This window comes from Ornithorhynchus anatinus, chromosome 4 (genome assembly GCF_004115215.2).
Source record: "Ornithorhynchus anatinus isolate Pmale09 chromosome 4, mOrnAna1.pri.v4, whole genome shotgun sequence".
NCBI lineage: Eukaryota > Metazoa > Chordata > Mammalia > Monotremata > Ornithorhynchidae > Ornithorhynchus > Ornithorhynchus anatinus.
The window spans coordinates 41,187,292-41,214,727 of record NC_041731.1 but is presented as its reverse complement, the minus strand read 5'-3'; the positions used below and the strand labels follow the sequence as shown (position 1 = coordinate 41,214,727).

The window sequence follows — 27,436 nt, the reverse complement described above, 5'->3', positions numbered from 1 at the left end:
TAGTGGAAAGAGCACAGTTTAGGAGTCAAATAATTTTCTTAAATTTTCCTCAGAGGTCATGGGTTCTAATCCCAGCTCTGCCACTTGTCTGCTCTGTGACTTTGGGTAAGTCACAACTTCTCTGTGCCTCAGTTACCTCATCTGTAAAATGAGGATCATGACTGTGAGCCCCAAGTGGGACAACCTATTAACTTTGTATCTATCTCAGCGCTTAGAACAGTGCTTGGCACATAGTAAGTGCTTAACAAATACCAACTTTATTATTACTATTATTAGATATGAACTTTGCCCTCAAGGAGCTTAGGGTCTGAGCTCCTATCTGAAGACCTGGGAAGGAGAGAGGCAAGGAAGCCAGTGGGGAGGCAGTTACCAAAAACCAGGCCTCAACAATTTAGGTTTCCACTCAGGGTGTGGCTGCGAGGGTGGAGGGGAATAGGCCAATTCCTGAAATATTACAAAGGAAAAAAATGGGTAAGGCTTTGTGGCAGAGTGGATGGGAGGGGCACTTGCAAAGGAAGAGCTCAAGATGACTCCAGTGTTTGATTTAAAGTTCCTCTTAGGAGGAGAGTCTTTAAACAAAATTTCCACCTCTGAGCCCCACCACATGTCGCTACTGCACAGTAAACTCATTACGGACAATTTGACCTTCCCCTTTCTGCTCTACCCCCAACAGTGACCTTCCCTTGACTGAGCTGCTCATTATTTCTGTCTCTTAATTTTGGCTTCAGCCAGGGTAAAGCCATTTTTAAGTAGCTGTAGTAGTCACTAAAGACCTTTCACCAGCACTGAACTGTACTGGAAAACAAAGGCAACTACAGAAGAAGTGTAAGATCCTAGGAAGCATGCAGTCTAATAGAGAAGACTAGTAGGGAAGTCTAATTCAGTTTAATATTTCTCTCTCAAAATTCAGACTCTGGGAACTTGTAAGGGCTCTGGTTAATTAGTCACCAATAAATGATTCACACAGAGTTCATAATTCCACTTAATTTTCACAGAAATCATCTGTGTGTCATTTTTTCAAAGGGAAGTTCTCTGGAATACAGCAAACTCCCCTTCCCTCTCCCCACCAGTGAAAAGGCCACAGAATCCTTGTGCTGGAAAGGCTTCCAAAAGGTCATCTAGTCCAGCCTCTTGACTCTAGGTTAGACAGCACTGAAAATGTCTTTAAAAATTTTGCAATTTTTCCTTTCTTACCAAGAAAAGAACTCCACAAACCTTGGAGAACCAGTCCTGGGAGGTAGAGAGGGGTGTAGGGTTTTCTGCCAGCACTGGCAGCCTGTGTTTCCCACTGGTTGATCTAAATTTCACCTGCTGCAGTCCTAGGCCATTCCCTCGTGCCCTGCCCTCGGAGAAAAGATTACAAGTTCCCTTCCCTTCCCCTGCCTCCTTCCCCCCCCCCCCCCACTTCCTCCATGACTTTTTGCACACTTGAAGACTTTATCCCGGCATCCAAATGGCCCTGCCTGAAATTCCAGTTGGAGTTGGGCAGACTGCAGCAAACCGTGGGAGAGGAGAGAATGGAATAGAAAGAACGAGGAGAGTCTGAGCAAAGGGCTATGTAGGCACAGCCTTTTTTCAGGGACCAGGCCTGGAGTCCTTGGTCCATCTTCGAGTGTTAAATTGTTACCCTCACTATCTGATCTGTCTTCCTCCCCTCCTCCCCATCCTCCCAAGCCCTCTGGGGCTGCAGAAAGCTCCATTCATCCCCCTACCCCTCCCACCCCACATTCCATAAATCTCCTCCGCCCACTGGCGCCTTCGCAGGCGCTGACAGTTCACGATTGACGACATCCAGGGCACCAGGATGTCAAGCACTCCTGATGAAAACTCTCCCATCCCGACCAGCTGCCAACAGACATAATCTACCGGCATATGGAGAAGGCCATGCTAATCCCAGCAAGGTCATTAACGGGGGCGGAAGGGGACTGGGGGAAGGAGGGGGGGAAAAATGACATGCAAAGCACCAGCTGTGGCATTCCTCCCTACTTTCCTCTTGACGTGGCCAGGACCAGTGGAGGGGACTGTGTTAACCCCATGGTGAGAAGCCCCTTTCCCCATTTGCTGAGGGTAAAGCTCTGTGCCAGTCAAGTCTCACTGGATTGGTTTGGTCCCTTCTCCTCTAGCCCTCCCGGGTCTTTTCCCTTTCAGGGAGGACGGAAGATGGTAGAGTTAACAAGTATATTCCCACTCATTTGAACTTATCTCCTGGGCTGCTGGTACTACAACTCCCAGCAGCCTCTGGACAATGGCATATGCACAGTAGCACTCCTGCCCCTGCCCACCCCAACCTCCATCTCTTCAAGTGGGTTTGGATTTTCTTCTGGTCTGGCACTTAATACTGGGGACCAGAACAGGGCACCAGACCAGTGGAAATGTCAACTAATGGGATGATCATAAAGGTGAATCCAAACTGGTGTCCATGAAGCCTGTAAAATTACTATAATACTCAAATATTTAGAATTTGTCACCAGGATACTTTCTTTTAAAGTTTAAAGAAGTTTCAATTGGATGAAGTGATTATTAATGACCGTAATAACTGCGCTTCCTGTGACTTCTTCTTTGCTCTGCAGCTAAAGTCCACTGCAGATGTTCTAATATTATTTGGCCACTACAACAGTCAGCTTCAGTATGTTGCTTCTCCAGCCTTTTTGGTGATGGCAATACAGGCATGGAAAGGACAGGCACACACTAGCCATTCTCAACTCCTTTTTGCCAACCTCAAGTGGGACCCAGGCAGTAGCAGCAGTACTCCATTTGACACCCTCCCCCCACCCCTCTTCCCCCTCACCCCCCGACCCAGGGTGGCAGTAGGAGGGTTCCCTTTTGGAAGTGGATAAGAATTTTTCACAAATTGTGTATCTCCAGTAGATTCGGACCGTTTAGAGATTGAGTTTATTGAGTACCAAGTTGCCGACTTAAGCTCTATTATTAATGTTATCAAAGGAGCTTTTGAAATATATTGGCATCAATCTGGGGAAAGGACTAAGCATGAAAAACAGCCTAGATGTCTGTCTTTCAAGATTTGCACATGCAATAGAAGCACTTTCACGTGGAACTGCAGAAGCGGAGGGTGTTTTTTCAGACCTGAAATTATTAAGGAAGGATATAAGAAATAAAAAGGTGCATTACTGTGCTGGAAGGCCCAAAGATGGTGCTGGAAAAATTACTGCAGCAATTGTTGATAGCGTGACTGTAGCAATGCATGATCACAAATAACACAACATTAGGGCTGCTAATTAAATAGGCATATAATAAAATTGCAATTGGCTATATTGGAAAGAGAACTATCAATATTATTGTTTTATACTAGGCCACTCTGCTTCCCAATATTATTCAGATTTTTAATTTTGAACCATCTTATTATTAAGGTAAATTGAGAAGCAGTGTGCCTAGTGGTTAGTTCCTTCCTTGGAGAACTCATTCGCTTCCATAGCTTCAACTACCACCTCTATGCAGATGATACCCAAATCTCTATCTCCAGCCCTGATCTCTCTCTCCCTCTCTCTGGTCTCACATCTCCACCTGCCTTCAGTACATCTCTACTTGTATGTCCCCCCCATCACTTCAAACTTAAGCAGCAGCGTGTCTTAGTGGAAGGAGCCCGGGCTTGGGAATCAGGTCATGGGTTCTAATCCCAGCTCTGCCACTAGTCAGCAGTGTGACTTTGGGCAAGTCATTTCACTTCTCTGTGCCTCAGTTACCTCATCTATAAAAGAGGGATTAAGACTCTAAGGCCCATGTGGGATAAACTGATTACCTTGTATCTACCCCAGCTTTTAGAACAGTGCTTGGCACATAAGTGCTCAACGAATACCTTCATTATTAACTTGTCCAGCACAGAGCTCCGTATCTTCCCACCCACACCCTGTCCTCCCCTGACTTTCCCATCACTGTAGATGGTACCATATCCTTCTTGTCTCACAAGCTCGTAACCTTGGCTTTATATCCTTGACTCCTCTCATTCAACCCACATATTCAATCCATCACTAAATCCTGTCGGTCCCACCTTCACAACATCTCTAAAATCCGCCCTTTCCTCTCCATCCAAACGGCTACCACATTAATACAATCACTCATCCTATCCTGCCCGGATTACTGCATCAGCCTCCTTGCTGGCCTCTCAGCCTGCTGTCTCTCCCCACTCCAGCCCTTACTTCACTCTGCTGCCTGGATCATTTTTCTACAAAAACATTCAGGACATATCACCCCGCTCCTCAAAAAAACTCCAGTGGTTACCCTTCCAACTCTGCATCAAACAAAAACTCCTCACCATTGGCTTTAAAGCATTCCACCACTATGCTCCCTCCTACCTCATCTCTCTGATTCCCTTCTACAACCCAGACTGCATGCTTCGCTCCTCTAGTGCTAACCTTCTCACTGTGCCTTGATCTTGCCTGTCTTGCCACCAAATCCTGGCCCACATCCTGCCTCTGACCTGGAATGCCCTCTCCCCTCAAATCCAACAGACATTTACTCTCCCTAGCTTTAAAGTTTTATTGAAGGCATACCTCCTCCAAGGGGCCTGTCCAGACTAAGCCCCACTCCCTTCTGCATCACCCTGACTTGCTCCCTTTGCTCTTCCCCTCGCCCAGACCCACAGCATTTATGTACATATCTGTAATTTTATTTTACTTACTTGCATTGATGTCTGCCTCCCCCCAACTCTAGACTGTAAGCTCATTGTGGACAGGGAATGTGATTGTTTATTGTTTTAATGTACTCTCCCAAGCACTTAGTACGATGCTCTGCACACAGTAAGCACTCAATAAATGAATGGATGAATAAATGAATAGAGCATGGGCCTGAGAGTCAAAAGAATCTAGGTTCTAATCTTGGCTCCACCTCTTGTCTATGTGACTTTGGGCAAGTCACTTAACTTCTCAGTGCCTCAGTTACCTCATCTCTAAAATGTGGATTCTGACTGTGAGCCCTAGATCAGAAATGGACTGTGTATAACCTAATTAGCTTGTAGTACTCTAGCGCTTAGAACAGTGCCTAATCCAGTACTAGTGCTTGGTAAGTGTTAAATATCATAATAAGAAAAATAAAGTTATGTCCATAAGTTTGAAAGTCAGTAACTCTAAAAATCACGGTCAGCTGTTGAGAATACAATAGGCTAGACATTTTAGCTGTGGACTCCAGCCCTCTCAGGGCTGCAGTTGGCAGGGAAGACTGCCAGGCTATACCCCGACAACATCAGATTGCCTCACTGGAAAGGTTTGCATACCCCAAAAGCCCCACTGAGTTGACCTTCTCTGAACTGTCCATATTGGCATAAGTTTTGAAAGAGACAAAGAAAATTAGTTCAACTTGACTCTCCCTAAATTGTATTCCACACCAACCCTTAGCCTGGTGTTTTACATTTGCACCGAAGCAGGCATCTGCTGGTTTTTTTTATTCCTCAAGGCCAGTTTTTAAAATGACACTACTTGAGCAGTTTAGATAAGTGACAGAGCAATAAATCGGTGGAGCTTTGCACATAAGAAGTCTGAAGATCTAAATCTCAGTAGATATAATGATCAATTCTTTAGACCCATAATTGTTAAAATTACTCTGGGCAGCATAAAACATTAATTTTAAAAAATTTAATAGAAAAAAGCTCTTTAAATCTGCAAAGAGATAAATGATATCCAGCAATATGACCTTTTTCCATACCACAGTGACATTGAATAATTCTAAAGTTATTTACATTTTCATTCTTCCTTGGAAAAATGTTGACAAGGCTTTCACCGGGCCTAATAGATACTCAGCAACATATATGGAAAATGTAACACTTCCTCAATCCGGAGGCTTTTCCCCCCTACCCGAGGGGCTTTAATTAATGGTGGAGTGGTGACTTCATAAACAGAATTTTCATTAGTTTACCACGGTGATCTGGGAGATGACATGGTTCCCCCACCGGAGCTAATGGAATGGACTGTTATTTTTTACCATAAACATATTCCATCTTGACCATCTGAGTCTACCACTTTGCATTTTAAAGCCTACGTGAACACTGCTGCTTGTCAGATTATGATCAGTCAACATGTTAGTTGGGAAAAGACCCATGAAATAAAAATATTAATTATGAAAATGTCAAATTAAATGGAATCCTATAGGTGCGTACATAAGCACCATCTTGGAGAGGCTATAGGGACATGCGGTATTCACAATCATACATTTTATGCTGCCTATACATATTATAGTGTACTTATAAACACATCATAAACTGGGCTTAGTGTTCAGGCATCCATCTGCACACACACAACTTTGGTCTGCATATTGTGAATTTATCACAAACTGGCTGTGTTTATAAACCCCTCAGCACACACACACCTACTGTGCCATAGTTATATAGTTACACTCTAATATGTCTTTTTATAAAAATCACAAATGACTTGGGATAAAGACATCTATCTACAGTCTCTTTATACTGAGTATATTTATTAAAGTATAACAACTGCAATCACAAACCAGACCATTCAAACACCTTTCTGGGAACACACACACACACACACACACACACACACACACACACAACTTATTCAATTATTCAGAGGAGTTAGAGGTTTGATTCCTTCAGAGTCTAATATTCGTCTCCCAGGCTACCTATGAAAGGCAAGATGACTGATTAGAACAGCTTCTCAGAGGTGACCCAAGAATCTATCAGCCCCAAACCCGTTTCCCTGCTTGTAAAAAGCTCCCTGGGTTTTGGAGTGTGCTCCCTGGATGCAAGATAACAGTGATTCTGCAGGTAGAGGCAGTAGGATCTTAAATGACCCTAGAAGCAGAGGCGATGAGGAGAGGGGGAAGTGGGGAGGCTCATGTTTGCCATTTGGGATACCATTCTGGCCACGGTGAAAAAAAGCTTCTTACTCTTTCAACTCCATCCACACAAAAAACCTTCACCATCAGCTGCTCTAGACTCAGATAATCCAGACACTAATAGATCTCTCCATCCACTGAGTCCAGGGGCCACCGGTAATAAGACCTCACTCAAATTCAAAGGATCCATGCCACAGAATGTTGGAATTTTGCTTGCCCTCAAGGTGGTGGTACTTGCCACAAGGAGTCCTTTCCTCTTCTCTCACTCCCTTATGCATCACCCTGACTTGCTCCCTTTGTTCTCCCCCCCCCCCCCAACCCCACAGCACTTATATACATATCTGTTATTTATTTATATTGATATCTGTCTTCCCTCCTCCCCACCCCCAGATTGTAATTGTGGGCTCATTGTGGGCAGGGAATGTGTGCATTTGTTGTTATATTGTACTCTCCCAAATGCTTAGTACAGTGTTCTGCACACAGTAAACACTCATTAAATATGATTAAATGAATGAATAAAGTCCTGCTCTAGCCCACACCTAGACTGCCTTGGCAGAGAGAGTCAAGCCAGGTCTGTTCCCCAAAACCAGGCACACATTTCCAATGACACTTGGCCTGGACTAGGGTTTAGGCTTAGCCTTCCCAAGGGGGAGAGATTGTGATCTATCCCAAACTGACTCCCCTCCTTCCCTCACCCTGATCTCCCATGAGACACACACACAGACACACCCGGATGGACAAAGGAAAGCTTTTGGCAATAGGACAAGAGAGTGGATCAGTGATATTTATTGAGCATTTACTCTGTGCAGAGCACTATATTAAGCACATGAGAGAATACAATAGCATTGTTAGACATCATCGCTAATCCACAATAGCTTACATCTAGTCAGGGATACACACGCTAAAATATATTGCAGGAAGGGGGAAGCAACAGAGTAGGTGAAGTTAATAGATGAGTGAATAGTATTCAATGAGTACATATATGGGGCAAATACCATGCTAAGTGCTGGGATGGTCACAGTCCCACGTGGGACTCGGGTATAAGGTTTATTAAAAAAGTGTTGATTTATTATTATATTGTACTCGCCCAAGCACTTAGTACAATGCTCTGAACACAGTAAGCACTCAGTAAATATGATTGCATGAATGAAAAGGTGAATGTGAACAGGTATTTAACCCCCATTTTAAAAATGAAGAAACTCAGGCCCAGAAAAGTTGTGATTTGTTCAGGGTCATAGAGCAGGCAAAAGGAAGAGTTACATTGCTTCTCTTTTCTATGTCAGTTAGACAAATGATCCTCACTTCTTCATTCATTCAATAGTATATATTGAGCGCTTACTATGTGCAGAACACTGTAGGAAGTGCTTGGAATGTACAATTTGGCAACAGATAGAGACAAATCCTGCCCAATGACAAGCTTACAGTCTAACTGTCCTCTAAGCAGCACTTATCCACTTTAATTGAGAGTGAAAATCTAGGGGCAATTATATCCGTGAGTAAGCTGAGTTTATAGCACCTTCTTGGAGCTTTTCACTCTTATCCCCCAAGCCCAAATCCATCATCATTTATTCCTTTAGAAAAAGCAGTCTTGCCTAGTCGAAAGAGCACAAGTCTGGGAATCAGGAGCTGGTTTCTAATCCCACCTCTGCCACTTGCCTCCTAGGTGACCCTGGACAAGTCACTTCATTTCTTTGAAGCCCAGTTTTCTCATCTGTAAAATGGGGATTCAGTCTTGTTCTCCCTCCTAGAGTGTGAACCCTGGTTGAAACAGGGATTGTTCCTTATCTGAATACCCTGCATCCACCCAATGTTTAGCTCTGTGCTTGGCACACAGTTAGTGCTTAGCAACTATCAGGGGGTAGAGGGGAGGGGAAGAAAAAAAAAGAGGGAAATGCCAGGATCTGCTTTGAACAGGGTCACAGATAGCCTCTTACTATTCCACTTTAGCTAATGGATTGGAGAATCCTATGTTTCTTCCTCTCCCACCTTCCTCTCACAGCAGTCAAAACCCTCCCTGAGGGATGCCTCAACTGAGGCCTCTCTTGCATTAGCTCTGCCTTGGAAAGAAAGTGATCTTACTATGGGCAGGGAACATGTCTACCAACTCTGTTGCATTGTACTCTCCCAAGTGCTTAGTACAGTGCTCTGCACATAAAGCACTCAAATTCTATTGATCAATTGATCTCCCCTCCACCTCCAGTCCCATCACCACTATCATCAACGTTTACTGTGCACCTGTGTGAAGCACTGTATTGGTAAATGGGACCCCCCAAGGTGCAGCAAAACGTCCCTGTGCTTGAGAAATTTACAATCTAACAGGAGAGACAAGTAGAGACAAAATGCCAAATACATAACAAGAGTATGAGCATAAATGATAATATAAACTAAAGTACATCATGAAATAAGTATGCAGTAAAACTGATATACCATTGTGTGAGAAAGTGACTGATGAGGTGGCATGACCAGGAAGGTAGGGGATTCAGTCAGGAGATTCAGTCAGGGAATGTCTCCTGGAGAAGGTATTTTCTGTTTTTTAGGCGAGAGAGAATAGGCCTTTGGTAGCTTTGAAGAGGGAGGGCATTCCATCCTAGGTGTGGGGCAGAAATGAGTGAACATGAGTTTGGGATAGGAGAGTCATAAATACGATACAATTAAAAGATTGATTTGGGTGGGATCAAAGAGTGCAAGCTGAAATGTAGTGGGAGAAGAGAGCAGATGCATAAGGAGAGTCACCTGGCAGAGAGACTTGAAGCCAATGATCAGGGTTTTTTTCATGCCCCACTGGAGCTTTTTAAGGGGAGTGATGTGTCCTGAATGCTGTTTTAAGAAAGTGACAAAGTGAAGAAGAAGAGGAGCCAGACTTGAGTCACATTACAAATGTGGGGATACGTTCATTTTCATTTCCACTGGGGGAGAGATTAAAAGAAGAGATCGAGAACACTGACAAATATTTTCAAAAGTTAGGAAGACCAAAATAATCAATGGCTCTGTCCTGGGAGTAATTCATTGCAGGAGAGCAAAAGGCTAAAGTAATTGCAACCCCAAGCCACCAAGGAGCTGCCCAAGAAGGAAGCTGAGCTACAAGCACCTGGAGATTTCTATGTATCTACCTCAGCACTTAGTACAGTGCTTGGCATATAGTGAATACTTAAATACCAAAGTTTCCTGGGTAAGAAGCAGCTATAACTCCCAAAGTTCTCTTGGCTCCACGATGGCAGGAATCAGAATCCTGGAGCTGCCACTAACATCCTCCTGTTAGAGAAGTGTTGGACAGATTAGCCTGTGGGTCTGGTCCAGCATTGCCTTAGGGGAGCAAATGGACAGTGATGCTGATAGGATTAGCACAAATTAAAAGGGGAAATCATTTTAGAACTAGATCCAGTCCTTTCAACATGGCCCTAGTCCCACCCGGAACCAGGACCTAGAGAGCAAAGAGGGATTGGCAGAAGAGGAAGGGCTGAGAGCTGAGTGGGCAGCTGTCTTGTGAATCAACAGCTTCCTTCTGGTGAGCTGGACTACCAGATGGAGCTCGGTACCAAAAGGGATTGGCCCTCTACAGTTACCTTGCTAGCCAGAGACAAAAATCACAGATACCCTGGAAGAATTCTGTATCAGCACAGAAGCAGAGCCCAGTTGGCATGCAAACTAAGGAATTATTGTTCCTGATCAGGGAAAGCAGATGGGTTTCTCTTTGATTTTCCAGAAGGCAGAGTTGGGAAGAGAGAAGGGGCAGGGTACAGAAAACATAGGAGTTGATTCTACTCTTCCCCTTCCTGTCTTGGTAAATGAAGACTGGCAGAAATCTGGATGCCCCATTAATTGGAGATTGCCCCAGGGGCATTCTCCAGTTTGTGTCTGTTCTCAGATCACCCTGGCCACCTTGACAGCTTCATTCATTCATCATTTGCCTCCCCAGCCAGAGCAGAGTGTGAGCTGAACAGGAAATCCACATCGATAAAAAAAAAAAAAAAAAGAAAAATGTAAAGTGCATGAATTAGGGGATGAAACTGCGGAGTCTCCACTCCCCACGGAATTTAATGAGGTTGGGGGGGAGGGGAAAAATCACACTGAAGCACCCACCCAGCTCCCACCCTGACTGAATTTCCATCTGTCGTGAGAGAAGTAATGGTTGAAAACCAGTGTGTTTTCTACTCATCACTAGAGATGTGATGGGCTTAATATTGCAGGCTCAATTCAGCTCTCCAAATTGTTTCATATTCACAAATAAATCCTATTTATTTATCTTTATACCAAAAAGCACTGGATTATCCAATCCTACTGTGGAAAACTGCTGCCTCAGCATTGCTGCGGCCTGTTGGTTTATTTCTAGGATAAAATATTCCTATTTTCAAGTGATGGCCCCCAGAATTCCCTGGTAGGAGGGGTGGGGGAAGAAGGTTCCTTCTCTGAATGCAGTTCTAGAACAACAGAGAACCTAATGGCTGTCCTAAGGTAATGATTGTTGCAGAGAGTAACAAGCCAATCATATTTACTGAGCATTTACTATATACAGAGTACTGTATTAAGCACTTATGGAGAGTATAACAGAATGTTATACTAATTGTTGTATTGTTCTCTCCCAAGTGCTTATTACAGTGCTCTGTACATAGCAAGCACTCAATAAATAGTATTGATTGGTAATAAGAATAATGATAGCAAGCACTCAATAAATAGTATTGATTGGTAATAAGAATAATGATGGTATTTGTTAAGTGCTTACTGTGTGCCATGCACAGTTCTAAGCACTGGGGTAGATACAAGGTAATCAGGTTGTCCCACGTGGGCCTCACAGTCTTAATCCCCATTTTACAGATGAGGGAACTGAGGCATAGAGGAAAAAAGTCACACAGCAGACAAATGGCAGAACCGGGATTAGAATCCATCATCTCTGACTCCCAAACCCATGCTCTTTCCACTAAGCCAAGCTGCTTCTAATGCTTATCTTCAAGGCTGACAGAGGCCCTTCTAAGGTTTCTTTGGAGTTGGTTAACCACCTGAAATCAACTGGTCCAGTTCAAAAACATGAAAACTCTTTGCAGCAAAGATCCTCAGCCTTTCCAGAGAGCACTGACAACTTGGAAACACTGCCAAGAGAACTCAAAGAAAGGAGGTAGTATTAGTAATGTCTTGCTACAAGCTAGACCCCTCACCTGTGTTGTGGCTTCAGGAAATTACTTGAACTTTGCAAGCCTCAATTTCCCCATCTGAAAAATGGATCTTCTGGGGCAAAGTCTTTGGAGATCTCTAAAAGCCAGGCAGACTTTGCCTGACAAAGAGCTCTGCCCAAATCCATTCAACCTCAAAAACATGTCTCCGATTTCAGAGATATAGTCTCATAGGCAAGGGCAGATTTATCATTTTGCCACCCAAAGACAAACTTATTGTCACATCCTTAGTTCATTATAATTTTTTAATTGAGTATGCTTGTACTGTGAACTTTGTTTACCCAGACCAAACCTAGCTGTCAATCAATTATGCTCACTAAGAGCCTACTATGCACAGAGCATTGTGCTCAGCACTTGGGAGAGTGCAATATAACAGAGTTGGTAGACACGTTCTTCCTTTTGGCAAAAGGATTGATGATGTCATAGGAGAGCACCGACAATAATTCTGTCACCACACAGCTTTATTGCTTCTTTTTTCTTCAGCTCACATTTTATATTGCTCCATTCAGTCTTTTTCTCCACCACTCATCATCTCATACACAAAAAAGCCCTCTGTCTCATGAACGCAACTGGGCTGCTTCCTTCCCTACCCTGGCAGTCTAATAAGGATTCCCAGCAGATTGGTTCCTTTGTTGATATATGCTCATACAGTTTGTAGTGCACAAATTGCAGTAGTAAAAAAAAAGAAAGACGTGAAGAATCTTCGAATTCCACCTAGCCCACCTTATTGATCAACCAAAACAGCCCTCAAAGTTGGACACCCAAAGTTGGGGTCAAATAAGAAACCCATTACTACTACTAATAATAATGTTGGTATTTGTTAAGCGCTTACTGTGTGCAGAGCACTGTTCTAAGCACTGGGGTAGACACAAGGGAATCAGGTTGTCCCACGTGGGGCTCACAGTCTTAATCCCCATTTTACAGATGAGGTCACTGAGGCACCGAGAAGTGAAGTGACTTGCCCAAAGTCACACAGCTGACAAGTGGCAGAGCAGGGATTCAAACCCATGATCTCTGACTCTAAAGCCCGTGCTCTTTCCACTGAGCTACACATTTTAGGTCATCTATTTTTTAAATGGTATTTATTAAGCACATGTTCTAGACACTGCTCTAAGCACTGGGGTGGGTACAAGCAAATCGGGTTGGACACAGTCAGTGCCCCACATGAGGCTTACGGTCCTAATCTCCATTTTACAGGTGAGGTAACAGGCACAGAGAAGTGAAGTGATTTACCCAAGATTGCACAGCATTAATAACCCAAGATTATTACAGCCCAGATCGTTTCGATTCCCAGGCCCATGCTTATCCACTAAGCCAGTCTGCTTCTCTGGCAACGGAAGCATTGATTGGTTTGAAGTTGCATCTTCAAAGCCATGCTGATATCAGGCATACTCCAGGAAGCCTTCTTTTACTAAGCTCTCATAACCACCCCCCCCATAAGCACTTAGGTACTCATCCTACCTCCACAACACATAGGCACATATCCTTACACTCAGTTGCTCCCCTTACCTGTGATTTATTTTATTATGTTTCTCTGAAATTAGACTGTAAGCTATTTGAGGGCAATAAGCATGAGAAGCAGGGTGTAATGGATAGAGCACAGGCCTGGAATCAGAAAGTCATGGGTTCAAATCCCTGCTCCACCACTTGCCTGTTGTGTAACCTTGGGCATGTCACTTTACTTCTCTGTGCCTCAGTTACCTCATCTGGAAAATGGGGATTGAGACTGTGAGCCCCATGTGGGGTAGGGACTGTGTCCAACCCGCTTTGCTTGTATCTACCCCAGCACTTAGTACAGTGCCTAGCAAATAGCACTTAAATACCATGATTATTATTATTAACTTTATCAGATTGTACTCACCAGTGCTTTAGCATTCTGCACAGAGGAAGTGCTCAAAAAATGAGTGGTGCCCTACTGCTACCATTGCAACACACTCATCCTATCCTGCCTAGATTACTGAATCAATCTCGTGTCTCTCCCCACTCCAGTCTATACTTCACTCCATTGCCTGGATTAATTTGCTACAAAAACTTTCAGAACATGTTGCCCCTCTCCACAAAAATCTCCAGTAGTCTCTCCACCTCTGTATCAAACAAAAACTCCTTAGCATTATTTTTAAAGCACTCCATCACCTTGCCCCCTCCTACCTCACCTCATTTTTCTTCTACAACCCAGCCCACATACTTCACTTCTCTGGTGCTAACCTTCTCACTGTACCTTGTTGTCACCTGTCTCACCACCGACCCCTGGCCCACATCCTGCCTCTGGCCTGGAACGCCCTCCCCTCCTCAAATCTGACAATTACTCTCCCCCTGCCCCTTTCAAAGCTTTATCCAAGGCACATCTCCTCCAAGGGGTCTTCCTGCACTAAGCCCCACTTTTCCTCATCTCTCACACCCTTCTGCATTGACCTAACTTGCTCCCTTTACTCTTCTCCTGCACCCAGCCCCACAGCACTTAAGTATATAACTGTAATTGTATTTATTTCTATTCATGCCTGTCTCCCCTCCTCTAGACTGTAAACTCGTTGTGGGCAGGGGTTGTCAATGAATGAATGAATATTTTCTCCTCCCTTGCCCTACCCAATATACAGGAAGCTATTTGCTATAAAAATTCAGTTACTCAAAACAGTGCCATGAGCGTCCACCCCACTGTCATTTAAGCTTAGCTTTAAGAAGAAATTAATTTGAATGGTTTGGAAATCCAGAGCAGCTTTCTGATTTTTTGCGGTTTCAGTCCTCTGGCCTGGTTTCATCAAATGTGCTCTGGGCATGCTAATTGGGGAGTTGGAGAGCATCTTCCATCAGAGAAGCAGAAGCGATTCCTGAATTAATTTCGATTGCCTCTTTCCCACTGTGCCAGCTGGAGAGAGCAAGCGGGAGCCTCTCTGCAAGCAGTTCTAGTATCCCAGCGGGACCGTTTGCACTTTATAAACCTGTCAAGCCCTTAAAGAGCAGGTCCAGGTGGCAGCCCATGGAACCCTCGGCCCGGTGACTCCACCCTCCCGCACTGAAGATAAGCAATAACATTCACCCAAGCGGAGGAGGTGGAGCATAAGGACAGAGATGCTGCTAGGTGGGATTCGGTTCATTTCAAAATCAGGGGGCTGGGGACAGGCCTAAATTAGAGGATGAGATTTATTGAAAGCTGCCAAGCTGCTGCAGGTGGTCTGGCTCTGCAAATGGGCCCACCTGGACAAGAGAAGACTGGCCTTAGGACACATCTGCCTTATGTGGGAATTTGAAGATGAAAATATTCAGCCCACAAATCGGGTCCCTATCCCTAGTCAGTTTCATCTCCTTTGTCAATGTGGAGATTGAGGTGCAGTGTTCAGTCTGTCTTTATACTCTCTCCTACTCCCACAAGTCAACCAATGGCTTTCTTGAGCAGCTACTGGGTATAGCAGTAAGAAGCAGCTTGGCTCAGTGGAAAGAGACAGGCTTGGGAGTCAGAAGTCATGAGTTCTAATCCCCGCTCTACTGCTTGTCAACTGTGTGACTTTGAGCAAGTCACTTCACTTCTCTATGCCTCAGTTACCTCATCTGTAAAATGGGGATTAAGACTGAGCCCTACTTGGGACAACCTGATCACCTTGTAGCCCCCCCACCACTTAGGACAGTGATTTGCACATAGTAAATACTTAAATACCATTATTATATAACGCAGTATTAACTGATAGGAAAGTACAATGCAACAGAGTTGGTTAAGTGATCCCTGCTTACAAGGATCCGGTAATGTACAGTGGGAAACAGACATTAAAATGGATAGGGGAAATACTAGAGTTTAAGAATATTTACCTGAGAAGCAGCATGGTGTAGTGGATAGATCATTGGCCTGGGAGTCAGAGGGTCATGGGTTCTAATCCCAGCTCTACCATTTATCTGCTGTGTGACCTGAGGCAAGTTGCTTCAATTCTCTGGGCCTCAGTTATCTCATCCGTAAAATGGGGATTGAAACTGTGAACCCCTCATGAAACAGGGACTGGGTCCAACCCGATGTGCTGGTATCCACCCCAGTGTTTAGTACAGTGCCTGGCACATAGTAAGCAATTAAAAATACCACAATTATTATTATTTACATAGGTACTGTGGGGATGGGGTGAGAATCAAAGTATTCAAGGGGTTCATAGCCCAAGGCTTAGCCGGAGACAGCAGAGAGCAGAAATAAAGGGCTTAGTCGGGAAAGGCCTCGTGGCAGAGATGTTATTTTAGGAGGGCTTTGAAGGTGGGTAGAGCAATGGACTGTCATATGAAGGGGGAGGGAGTTCCAGGCCCAAAGGATAACTTGGGCAAGCGTTCAGTGGTGGGATAGATGAGATCCAGGTACCGAGAATAGGTTGGTGTTAGCGGAGTGGAGTGGAGTTGTAGTAGGAGATCACTGAAATTAGGTAAGAGAGAGAACTGATTGGGTGCCTTAAGCTGATGATAAGGTATTCATTGGATGCAGAGATGCGTGGGCAATCACTGGAGGTTTTGAGGAATGAGGAGATGTTGGTGGAGCAGGTTTTATGAAAAACGATATGGGCGGTAGAGTGAAACATGACCTGGAAAGGAGAGAGATGGGAGGCCGGGAGGTCAGCGAGGAGGCTGTTGCAGTAGTCAAGCCTGGTTAGGATACATGCTTGGATCAGCATGGTAGCAGTAATGATAATGTTGGTATTTATTAAGTGCTTACTATATGCATAACACTGTTCTAAGTGCTGGGGTAGATACATGGTAATCAGGTTGTACAACGTGGGGCTCACAGTCTTAATCCCCATTTTACAGATGAGGTAAATGAGGCACAAAGAAGTTAAGTGACTTGTCCACAGTCACACAGCTGACAAGTGGCAGAGCGGAGATTCAAACCTATGACTTCTGACTCCAAAGCCCGTGCTCTTTCCACTGAGCCATGCTGCTTCTCTAGTAGCTATTGCTACTGCATAACTGCACCCTCCCTGTCACCTCATTACATTATCAACACCCAGTGTGCTGGGAATGTGTGTTTTGTCTCTGTTGCATGTCTCCCTAGCACCTAGCACAGTGCTTTTCACTCAGCCTATACCATGATTGACTGATCAAACTTCTCTTCTGTAGAGATTCTTCCTTAAACACAATACTCATACAGCTGAAGGAATTCAATTCATTCAGAGGCTGGCTCCAATTCAGATGGCAGGACTATTAGATACTGGTCACATAAGGAGGGTTTCTTAAGGAAAAATCAGATAGCTATTTTCCCAAATAAAGATCTCTAACCTAAATTGTTACAGGGTCAGCATAGTTTAGTGGAAAGAGCACAAGTCGGAGAGAATCTGGGTTCTAATCAAGACTCTGCTAGTTGGCTACTATGTGACCTTGGACAAGTCACAACTCCCATGCCTCACTGTCCTCATCTGTGAAATGGGGAGTTAATACCTGTTCTCCCTCCTACTTAGATTGAGAGTCCCATGTGTTACAGGGACTGTCTCCAACCTGATTAGCTCGAATCTACCCCAATGAATAGAAGAGTGCTCGATACATAGTAACTGCTTAGCAAATATAATAATAATGATAATAAATAATAGAAAAGAACAGGTTAAGTCTAACAGAAAATAATTTAAGTTTACACAGCACTTGTTTCCCACTGTAGCTTCCCATCAGAGATCACATCATCTGTAAGACACAAGGAGGATCTGGGATAATTAACCCTATTTTACAGATGAGGAAACTGAGGCCCAAAGAGACTTGGGGATTTTCGTGCATTTGTGCCGCAGATCCATGACAGAGCTGAACCCATGTCTCAACCCCCAGTCCAACACTCTTTCTGGGTTCCTAGAAGGAACCTGTCTATACAGCATAGGACCCTTGATTAACAAGGGACCACCAAAACAGGGCTTTACAGGCCAAAGTTGGTATTTCCAGTCAAGATGGAGAGCAGCACTTATCAGAAAACATCAGGTCATAAATAAAAGTGAAAGAGCAACAGAAGAGTCACGAGGCACTTTAGCTTGTTCAGAGTGGCTAGGGAGGCCACTGCCCAAAATTGTGGCCTCTGACCTTTACACAGAGGCTGATAGGTCAGTCAGAAAATTTTGGAGTCCACTCCACTGGGTGCCCTCTTTGGAAGTGATGCCAAGAGAGCATTTTAAAGTTGTTGGTTTCTCTGAGGATGGCCTAGAGCATCTCTTCGGTCAGGCCCATAAAGTCACCTGGTTGGAGCTAGCAGCCCTGCTTCCAAGGGTGACAATTCCTGGCAACACTCTCTCCTTTCATCCCCCTTCTACTTTCTCTCTCTCCTTCCCTGAAGCCAGCACTCAGACTTTGTGGTGATGGGGGAAACTGGCCGTGGTGATAGGCTTTCCTGGAAATGAGGGGATCAGGAGAGCCCAGTTTGTTTCTCTGCTCAGCCATTGCCATTCTATGGAACCTGAGGAAAAAGAGTCACAACTTTTCTAGACCTGTCTCTCCCAACCATAAAAAAATGATGTGTTCCTTATGGAAGTATTATGAGAGTCTGTTAATGTCTGCCGGTACTGACAAGAGGTAGGATTACCCCCAGAGAGCCACCTCTGGATTGTGATTTTGGATTCCTACTTCATCCTAAATCAGCAGCTGGTCCCATTTCCCTCCTTCAGGACTTCTGGGGCATCTTCCTCTGCCTCCCAGCCCTTATTGGGGTCCAGGCACTGCCTGTGGCCTGACACGCTGTTGCTTCATTAAGCTCTAAATGGTTACATTAATTCTAACTGCTCTGCAGAGATGTAAGTGTCAGGAATGATTTACTTCCCTCCAGCTGACTGAGGGAGTTTGCAGGATCCTCCCAGCACGGCAGAGGCTGGCCCGCGCGGTCAGCAGGTGGGGTCATTTGTAACCGCGTGGGTGGCATTGTGATAGCAGCAAGTGGACCTCACTTAACATCTCCTTAGAAGGGGCAGACGCTCTAACCCTCCAGAGAGAAGAATAGCAAGTTTGAGAGGCAGACAGAAATGAATGGCTAGTTGCTGGCTTCCCCTGCTCTCTGCTGCCTTTGGGGCCGCCTAATGAAATGCTAACAGTTTCCCCTGTTCCCCATCTCCTCTCTTCCTCTGGGAAGAATTATCTGATCTACCACGAGCAGGCGATTTCTTTCCCTAGGCCTAGAGACGGATGGGAGAGAGAAAACAAGTGGAGGTCGCAGAGAAAAAGGGACAGTCTTGAACAGAGACCCAAATGGGGATCAGAGGGCACAGTCACACAGTATGGGAAAAAAATGTCCAAATGGCTTTCACACCCAGGCCAACGAAGTAGACCAGAGGCTCTGTCAACTGGCTTTTTACAAGCATGTGCTAGTCCTCCCCTTGTGAATCAGTTCAGGACTCTGACCAGTCCACGTCAGTTTTCTTTTCTACCAGCTTGGTTCCCTCCTGGGGAAAATATCTACTTTCCTAAGAGAACATTATTAAAGACTCAGGAAGAGAAGCTTTATCTGGGAAGGCAAGTTAATGAGAACGATCATTATGGTCGTTAAGCACTTAAGGTGTTTAGTCCTCGGGGAGATAGAGGATAATCAGATTGGACATCATATCTTGTCTCTCAGAGGGGCATACAATCTAAGAGAAAGGGAAAGCAGTATCATATCCCCATTTTATATATGAGGAAATGGAGGCCCAGAGAGATTAAGTGACTTGCCAAATAATAATGATAATTATGGTAGTTATTAAGCACTTACTATGTGCAAAACACTGTTCTAAGCCCTGGGGTAGATACTAGGTAATCAGATTGTCCGCTGTGGGGCTCAGTGTCTTAATGTCCATTTTACAGAGGGGGTAACAGGCACAGAGAAGCTAAGCGGCTTGCCCAAAGTCATACAGCAGACAGGTGGCAGAGCCAAGATTAGAACCAATGTCCCCTGACCCAAGCCCGTGATTTTTCCACTAATCCATGCTGCTTCTTATGCACCAATGGGCAAGCAAACCAGACAAAGGGCAATTTCAAGGGGGATTTTACAGTTTCAAATGAATCATTGCTACCAAGGAGAAGGAATCGCAGAATGGGAGCTGTGGAAGCAGGAAGCAACGTGGTTTAGTGGAAAGAGCATGTGCTTGGGAGTCAGAGGACGTGGGTTCTGATCCTGACTCCGCTGCTTGTCTGCTGTGTGACCTTGGGCAAGTCAGTTAACTTCCCTGTGCCTCACTTACCTCATCTGTACAATGGGGATTAAGACTGAGAGTCCCACATGGGACAACTTGATTACTTAGTATCTACCCCAGTGTTTAGAACAGTGCTTGGCACATAGTAAGCACTTAAATACCATTATTACAATTAGTGATTTCTTTGCCTGCAGGTTTCTTAAAATGACACCATCTGACTGTCCACCCTCACCTGACAAGCAGTTCAGGCAAATCACGGGCCTTCATTCCTCTTATTTTTAAAAAATTATATTTAATGTATGTGTGCCAGATACTGTACTAAACACTGGGATAGATATAGGGTAATTCGGTTAGACACAAGCCATGACCCACATGGAGCTCACAGCCTTCGTCTCCATATTTACAGAACAGGGAACGGAGGCACAAAGAAATGAAGTGACTTGCCCAAGGTCACACAGCAGACAAGTGGCAGAATTAGCATTAGAACTCAGATCCTTTGCCTTCCAAGCCTGTGCTATATCCACAAGGCCACACCTTCTGATTCTAACATCCCTTTCAGCAAGGGCCAGATACCTGGATGTTTGTTTATAGTGTGTGCTCTCCAGGATAACTAGGCAAGAGAAATCCAGCATCTCGCTCATCCATCTTCAGAGTGCTGGGTCTCTGAATTTGCTTTCCCTTTTCTTGTTCACACTGACTTTTCACCTCAGGCTACTGAAGCAATTTCTCCAACAGAGGGAGCCTAGCTCCCTGGGAAAGGAAGTCTGGACTGCTCAGGACTCTTCCAGGGCCTCTGCCCTGAAGGGTGTTTGTGAAGCGAGCTTTTCGGGGAATCCAATGATCTGACCTTTTTATTTCAGTAGACCTTTACATGACATTTTGACATGGAGTTGCCTGTGAAAGAGCTTATTTTAACCAGGTTTTTTTACAATATCACATAGAAGTAAATAATTCAGGTTTGTTTTCAAAAGCATCCCCAGATCTGTTCCCCAAAAAACAAGAATGCAGCTTCACCTCCATGTTAGCAAAACTACTGATATTCCACATTCTATCTGAAGAACAGAAGGCCTATTTGTGATTAAGGCCCATCCTCCTGTAAGTGGTCTCAGTTTCTCCCCCAAAGGAAGTATTTTGGTGCTTTTTCCCCTGGGTTTGGGTTTTTTACTGTATACTAGAAGTGGCTTGGGAGATGATTATCTGCTTAAAGGCAGAAGAAGCACCTGTTTTGTTCCTTATCAAAAATGACATTCTTCCTTGAGAAACACCAAACCCTAGTCCCCTACAAGGACCATGTATTCTTAGGGAAACTGTGTGTCCTATAGGAAAAAGCACGAGCCTAGGTATCAGAGAACCTGGGTTCTAATCCCCAAGCTGTATGACCTTGCTCGAATCACTTAATTTCTCTGTGTCTCTGCTCCCTCATCTGCCAAATGGGGATTAAATACCCTTTCTCCCTTCTAGACTGGGAGCCTCTTATGGGACCTGATTAACTACTACAGTACTTGGCACACAGTAAGGACTTTACAAATACTACAGATATTACCCCACTACTAACATAAGGCTAGGCAAATCAAGACAGTTTTCTTATTCCAAATAACCTGAATTCTCAGCCACCTCTCCCCTTCAGGCACTTAAAACATTCCCCAGCAAAACCTCAAATGAGGTCACCTCAATGGCAAGTACCTGAAGCCCACTTTCTAGGAGCTGATGAGTCAGAGGCTCAAGCTGTTTAATCCACTCTCCTTCAACAGGACAGACTGCCATTTACTCTACTGCCAGAAAAACCCCTTTCTCCATCTTTCCTTTATATAAAGCTGTGGGCAGGACCCATCCTCCCAGCTCCTCACCCCCATCCGGTGGAGCTGGGTCATTTCAGCTGGAGCTAATTGGATCCTAAGTGTTGGCCAGGTGCCTGTTCTTAGTTTCCTAGGAAGCACCGCACTGCAACAAAAACATTTGGTTTTTCTCCATCTCTGACCAATCAGATACTGTCAAATTTCCCCTCGGTTGGCCAGCCCACAGGGAGGAATACCCACATTTTCTTAGTTTGCATTTGAATCTTCATCAGAGGTGCAAAGAGTACATCAATCAATTGTATTTATCAATCAATCATATTTACTCAGTGCTAGCTGTGCGCAGAGCACTCTACTAGGTGCTCGGGAGAGTACAATACAGTAGAGTTGGTAAAGGTGTTCCCTGCTGACAGTGAGACCATGGAAATATGGGAACAGGTGGGAGAGCAGGTGGAGTTTTACTGTCCATTTGTCCTCTGCCTTTCCATGTGAACTCTTCTTTCACTTCCACTATGTTTCCAACCTGAAATTATTTCCAAGCTTAAATAATAATAATTAACATCATTATAATTCTTATTGTCATTATTATATTTATTAAGTGCTTACTATGCGTTTTAGAGTGTGAGATGTATGGCCCTCGTCTAGCTATTGGTAACCATAGCCCTCCTAATCCAGCGGAGAGGATTTTTTTAAAAAATCAACATCACTATAATAATGAAAATATTCAGTGTCCACAAGGCTTTAATTCCTTACTGTTACCTCATTCACCCTCTGAGATCTAGAGGAGCAGGAATCATTATTCCTTCTATCTGACAGGCTGGAAAACTGAGGCCCAGAGTTGTTACTTGGCCCTTATTACACACATCAAGTCAGGGGCAGAACTGCCGGTGGCCTCCATATTTCCTTTCCAGGCCTTGAAGGCTTACTGCCAGAGGTGCTGTACCACCAGGATGATCTGAGTTGTTGCTGAAATGCGCAGTCAAGACCCTCACCACCCAGCATGGGCCTGGAATCTTTTCTCCCTGGGGTTGTCTGGGCTTCAGGGTTTGAATGGAGGTCTGCCCAGTGAACCTTCCAGCCTCCATCTCCAGGTCACTGAAAGCTTGACTGAAAGTTTAGAACAGTGCTTTGCACACAATAAGCACTCAGTAAAAATGATTGACTGAATGAATGAATGAAAAAAGAACCCACCCACTGAAACACAGCTGCTCACCTATGTTCGGCCTGTCCTCTCTTTCCCCCACCACTTCCATGCTTCCACAGTCCCACCCTTGGCCTGGGAGAGGGAAATTCAGAACGATTAACAGCTTTTCTCACCCATCCACCACCCACTGGCTCCAGTTTTCCTCTTCCTCAACTACCTCCTCCTCCCCTCCTAATCGCTGCCTTGCCTTGCCAGGTTTAAGGTTACTCACCTGCTCCTGAGAACCGGAGGTAAACATTCCCGATGCTTTCAACCAGAATAAAGAGCTTTAGGACCTGGACTCAGTCTGATTTGTTCAGCATGGAAACAGCCACAGAAGGGGAAATCCATCCAGTTATAGCAATGATATTACCTTGTATTTTGTAGAGCACTTTAACATTTCCAAACTCCTTCTGCCTTCAACCCACTTATCTCATTTTGTCCTCACAACATCCCTGTGAGGTAAAGAGGAGAGGATATAACTATCCCCATTTTATAAATGAGGGCAGAGTTAAACAAAATTTAAGGGATTTGCCCCAGATTGCAGAACCTCAGGTCATGCTGAGTCTAAGCCACAGACCTCCTGACTCTCAAATTTATGTGCAGGTCAATAAACCAGTCTCTTTGAAAATATATTTTCTCTCCAAAGTTGCCCAGAAGATGTTTCCCTTTTCCTGCTTCCTGAAAACATATTTAACGCAGAGTAGACAGCATTTAGAAAGTCAGAGACCACTTTTGTATTTAAATCCTACCTGAACTCCCATCTCAAATCCTAGACATTCACTGCAAGCACCAGAAACTGTAACCTCACCAAAAAGTAAAATCCTATCAGCATTCTGCTTTGATCCCCTAAAGAAAGATCCCCACCAAAAAAAAAATTCATGTTTTACAGAAGACAATGGAGAAGGTTCTCTAGGTTCCCAAGGAGTTTCTGGACTTACTCTTTGCTTAACAGTATTTTGTGAGTAAAAAGAGAACCATGTAGAATAGCAATTCATCTGGTTTTGTACTGGACCATCTGATTTTCAGCTGTGTCCTGCCAACAAGTTTCATGACTTGGGAATGGAGCCTTCATTCACAGGGGCCTGGGAAGGGAATGCAAAGGCTCTGGAGAAAGTGAGACTGGGCTCAGGAGTGCCAGACAGATGTGGGTGGATGCAGATGGACTGCTGCAAAATTGTGTGCCAGTAGTAACCAGGGAATGTCATAGACCTCTGCTTTTGTTTATTTTTTGTTTTAATGGACTTTGTTAAGCACTTACTATTTGCTAGGCACTGTTCCAAGCACTTTGGGGTAGATACAAGCTAATCCAGTTGGACACAGTCTAAATCTCCATTTTACAGTCGCTATCCCACATGGGACTACAGTCTTAATCTGTATTTTACAGATGAGGTAACTGAGGCCCAGAGAAGTGAAGTGACTGGCTCAAGGTCACACAGGAGACAAGTGGCAGAGCCAGGATTGGAACCAGGTCCTTCTGACTTCTGCTAATTCTGTTGTATTATACTCTCCCAACCACTTAGTACAATCCTCTGCACATAGTAAGTGCTCAGTAAATACGATTGATTGATTGATATGGTGATAAGCCCAGCACTAAACCCTGGGTCAGATATAAGATAATTAGGTCAGATATAGTCCCTGTCCCCCATCAGGCTCACAGTCCATAGGGGAGGAAGAACAGGTATTTAATCCCCATTTTTCCAACGAGGAAATTGAGGTAGAGAGAAGCTAAGTGACTTACCCAAGGTCACAGAAGGCAGGTGGCAGAATGGGGATTGGAGCCCAGCTCCTCTGACTTCCAGGCCCGTGCTCTTCCCACTACGACATGTTACCATTTTTTCTACCCAGAATGTTCCTTTAAAAAGCAAACTCAACCCTCTGCTTATGTTTCCCCACAGCTCAACTCCTAATCCAGCCAGCTCCTTCCTTCATTTCAGTTACTGTCATTAAGCATGATAGCCTAGTGTCTCCAAGGGAAAAGCAGAAGGAAGGTCACGCTCAATACTTAATTTGCTTTCTTCCTTGAGTTGCCAAAACTACAGGCACATGAGACACCTGTTCTTATAAGACCCATCCCCATTTTCAAACACAAAGTTTGCTCTGAATACGTTAAGCATCACCATATCTTCCATCGTAGGCACTCTAGCTTTGAAGTGCAAGAGAGGGACAATTGCTGCATCTCCTGGGTGCAGGTAAATGCAGACTACTACAACTGATCTCCAGCCAAGACCAAAAATGAATAAGAAGCAGTGCAAATGCAGGCCTCCCTGAGGACTAGCACATTTCCTCCTTTCACTAAACTATCCAAAGGTTTAAAGTGTGCCATTCTGCTTCTTAAAGGTCAGAGACCAGATCTCTACTCCAGCATTTGTCCAAGCTACTAGGTTAGTGCTATGGCACCCGAGGACAATCAGTAAAAACACATTCACTAAGCATGCTTGGGAAATCCAAGATCCTTCAGAATTTGGCTCGGTTCAATGAACCGAAAGGAAGGGATGCCGAGATCTCTCCGGATGTCTCTGCACAACTCTCCAACAGTGACTCCTCAGGGTCCAGCAGGGAGATCCCCCTGGGCATTTTTCCCAAGCTGATATTCAGAAACCACCCCTGAGACCAGTCTCTAAATGCTTCTGAAATGCTTCCAAGCAAAGCCGCTTGCAGTGAGCCTGACACCTGTAATTGTAGTCCTCCCCTCCGGCCCAGAGTTGGAACAGGAGAGCAGAGGGCAGCAGACTCTTCTTGGGCCTAAATTGTCCTGGAAGCAGAGATGTGCAGAAAGTCAGGTGACCTAAGCGAATGAGCCTGGGATTTTCAGTGGCCCCTGATGCACTCCAGTGGTGGAGGATGAGTGTCTTCCCAGCTCTGGCTCTGATTCCCAGAGATGAAATAGAGCAGGAAGCTGGGAGGTTAAATGGGATGACATACATGAGCCTTTGGAAGTGTATGGGAGAATAATGCTAGGTCAATCTCTGGAGGTATTAGAGCAATGACTGAGGAGAACTAGGAAGAAGGGAGAGAGAAGAAAAACATTAACTTTGGGCTCAGCAGTTCCCCAAAATACAATGTGAACCTCAGAAGTGGCTTGAACTGTAAGCAGGGTCTGTATTTTGCTTATTATTTACTTTGGATAAAGAACAGGAACAATCATTTTTCTTGGAGTTCTATCTAACACCTTCTACTAGATCAAAGTCACAAGGACACTGATTGGTAGTCAGATTCTTACCCATGCAGCATGAGTTTCTGACCAATTAACCTCCACTCTGCAGTTCCCCTCAAGAAGTGCCGGAAGAGCTGGGGAGAGAGAAGGGTCTTGGGGAGCTTCTTGGAAGAACAGCAGAGGAAGTGGAGAATGACCCTGCCTTGGGGAGCAAAAAGGAGGCCAGCAAAATCTTCCTGGCAGTGGCCAGCTCTCTCCCAACCCTCTGGACTCTCCTCTCCAGCTCCTGGGACTGGTTCTCTCTAGCCACTCTTCCTGCCATTCCCTTCCCGCTAGAGTTGCTGCCTCTTGATAAGAGTCCAACTTGATAAGGAAGAAAATTAGAGACTCTTCCCCAGCAATGGAGTTAATCTTGGGGCCAGTTTAATGGTCCTACCTCAGCAGAAGCAGCGTGGCCCACTGGAAAGAGCAAGTTTCTGGGAGTCAGAAGGAGCTGGATTCTAACCCCAGCTCTGCCAATTGCTTGCTGTGTCAATTTGGGCAAGTCACTCCACTTTTCTTGGTCTCAGTTTCCTCAACTGTAAAATGGGGACTAAAATCTTGTTCTCCCTCCTACTTAGACTGTGAGCCACATGCGCGAGAGGCCCTGTATCCAACCTAATTAACTTGTATCTATCCCAGAGCTTAGAATAGTGTTTGATACATAATAAGCACTTAACAAATGCCATTAAGAAAAAAGTAGCTCAAGGGATCCACAATTCTGACAAATATCAGAAGAGTCCAGTGACATGAATATTTTCATTCAGAAAACCACCCACCAACCAATTTGGTCAGGCAAACTGCCTCGGACTTATACAAGAAACTTCTTACAGGTCATTTTCCCCCTGGCCCAAATCACAATAGAGTAATGTCCATTCTGAAAAAAAAAAATCTAGAGGCAGAAAAAAATCCCTTCCAAGGTCTGGAAATGCTACCTTCCATACCCTTAAAGTTGGTCCTCGGTGAATCAGCCAAAAAATTTCAACAGCATCAATATTACCAGAACCCTCCAAATTTAATTGTTATACTCCAACACATCTTGAGTTTACCTGATAAAGTCAAGAACTGCATTCTGGGCTCTGTGAATTTTGCTTTGAATCCTCTGCCACCTGGTAATGCTTCAGAATATGTTCCTGCAGCTGTTTCTCTAATGTCACAAGCCTGCTTACAACAGGCTTCTCTTTTCTCCCGCTTTCACTATCTATGAG

General features: G+C 44.6%; 1 long non-coding RNA gene across 1 annotated transcript in view; it reads right to left on the bottom strand.

Annotated features, from left to right (window-relative positions):
• The window catches only part of LOC103167568, a 56,303-nt gene extending 34,473 nt beyond the window's left edge, over positions 1 to 21,830 (bottom strand). The window contains exon 1 of the long non-coding RNA XR_003759006.2: positions 21,740 to 21,830. This is a non-coding gene — a long non-coding RNA (uncharacterized LOC103167568). The remainder of the gene's footprint in view (positions 1 to 21,739) is intronic.
• Positions 21,831 to 27,436: the final 5,606 nt, after the last annotated feature.